The 1,963-nt window shown below is 56.5% G+C and overlaps 1 pseudogene; it reads right to left on the reverse strand.

Moving 5' to 3' along the window:
* Nucleotides 1-227: 227 nt before the first annotated feature.
* LOC120876123 lies at nucleotides 228-1,647 on the reverse strand (annotated as a pseudogene).
* Between the last annotated feature and the right edge of the window lie 316 nt (nucleotides 1,648-1,963).

A 1,963-nucleotide genomic window follows, 5' to 3' on the forward strand; every position in this document is an offset into this window, starting at 1 on the left:
CACCTGACACGAAGTGGGTGAGGACTGGAGCATCACCTGAGAGCAAGCTTTGGGCCCACTTTCAGCCCCGTCTGGTCATCTTCACATTTTCGGGGCTCAACAGACATTGAAAGGGATGGGTGAGGGACCCCTTCCACTCATGCCAACGGTTCTAAGCAGCACAGAAAGTAGCTCAGAGTGGGACCATCGGCTTCTGCAAAGGCCAGGGGTCAGCGTGGACTGTAGACAAGCCATTTTGGTGCAGGGTCCTGGAGTGAACACCAGATCCCCAGTGCTGACATGAGTGACAGCCTCAGGGAACCCCAGAGCCTCGCCGTCAGCCACCCCGGGGCTCCAAGACCTCCCTGACCTCACCTTCAGTCCTAAAGGAAGAGGAGTACCTTCGTTCCAAGGTCACCTGGTCAGGAATGGGCAGCACCCCGTGCCCAGAATGTAGGCTTCTATGAGCTGGCAGGGGCATGGAATCCTTGGAGAGTCCGTGTGTCGTGTTCCCAGTGCCTGGGAAAGCTGAGAGGTCACGAGGAGCCGGATGTAGTAGCCACCAAACATTGCCAGCAGCTGCTGGGCCATTTCCTCTGGCTCAGCCTCAGGAACAAGCTGGCAAAGCTCAGTCTGCATGAGTGGCTTCTCTGTGGACCCCGGACGGTTGGGCAGGAGAGGAGTTTCCTTCAGCAGGTTCTCCAGCCCTCAGCAGCTGTGGGGCTCACCCCATTCTCCATGACAACACACAGCTGACTCAATCCACTTCTCAGCAAGGACACTTGGCTCATCTTCATCTCTCGAATGTGATCGGACAAAAACTGCACACAGGTCTCCAGGTCAAAATAGACAAACCAGAGCTGAATCACACTCTGGCAACCTTCCACCATGTCCATCACCCCCAGCAGCATCCGGTGTCTCAGGAGGGCTCCGTTGACAGCTGTCAGCCTGAGGTCTGTGTTGGTGTTGGCCTTCCTCTAGTGTCTCTCAAAGATGAGCACGAGAGTCAGGGCGAGGCTCATGGCAGCCAGGGTCACAAGCAGCACGCCTGCCCAGTGGTTCCCCAGGGTGAACATCTGGCTGGTGGAGTAGATGTTGGCCCACACCACCAGGTAGAACACCACAGCGAAGGCCGGCCACGTGGGCCTCGAGTTGTAGATAATGTATCTCCTCACTTGGGGCTCTAAGAGGGCACTCTCAGCCAGGTTCCTGTACTGGTCAGCTGGGACCTGAATTCCCCAGGTAGGCAGCTGCTCTTCAGCAGCTCCCAGGTCAAATGAGATGGGTGCACAGGTATTGTTGATCCGGAGCACCATAAGGACCTGGCCACTGCGGAGCTCTTGCCCCCAGCCAGGAGGGCTTCTGCCAGTCAAGGGACTCCAGCCAAGGGAGGAGGTGGGCAAGGGGCCAGCTGCCCCACCGGGGTCCACCTGCGGTTCACACGCCATAGCAGCACCAGCAGGACTGCTACTTCCCCTTCTCGGAGCCGTGGTTCATCCAGAGCAGCCAGCTCAGCTTCGCCTGTCTTGGATTGAGGGAAGACTTCTTCTGGAGGCTTCTCAGAGCAAGGAAGAAGGCTCCTGGCTTGGCAAAGGTGGAGGGAGAGAAGGAACTGCCAAGTAGGGAGAGGTACAAACCAGAGGGCAGGATGGGGCCAATCAAGGAGGCCTCCGCTCTCACCCTGTAGCCTCTCATCCAAACTGGAGGCCGTCCCCGCCACCGCCGCCCGCACCACCGCCCCCCGGGGACGCAGCAGGTCGGGGGCACAGCCGCCCGCGCCGCCCTCCCGAGTCCCGCCCCCGGGCGGAGCCCAAAAATAAGTATTTTTTTAAAAAAAGAAATTTTGGTCACCACAAGGTTGTGAATATTTTCTCCTGGAAGTTTTATAACATGAACTTTTACATTTATGTCTATGATTAATTTCCAGGTAATTTTTGTGTACGTTGTGAGATAATGTTCAGAATTTACTTTTTTCCATATGTAT

Source organism: Oryx dammah, unplaced genomic scaffold, assembly GCF_014754425.2.
Source record: "Oryx dammah isolate SB20612 unplaced genomic scaffold, SCBI_Odam_1.1 HiC_scaffold_17, whole genome shotgun sequence".
Taxonomy (NCBI): domain Eukaryota; kingdom Metazoa; phylum Chordata; class Mammalia; order Artiodactyla; family Bovidae; genus Oryx; species Oryx dammah.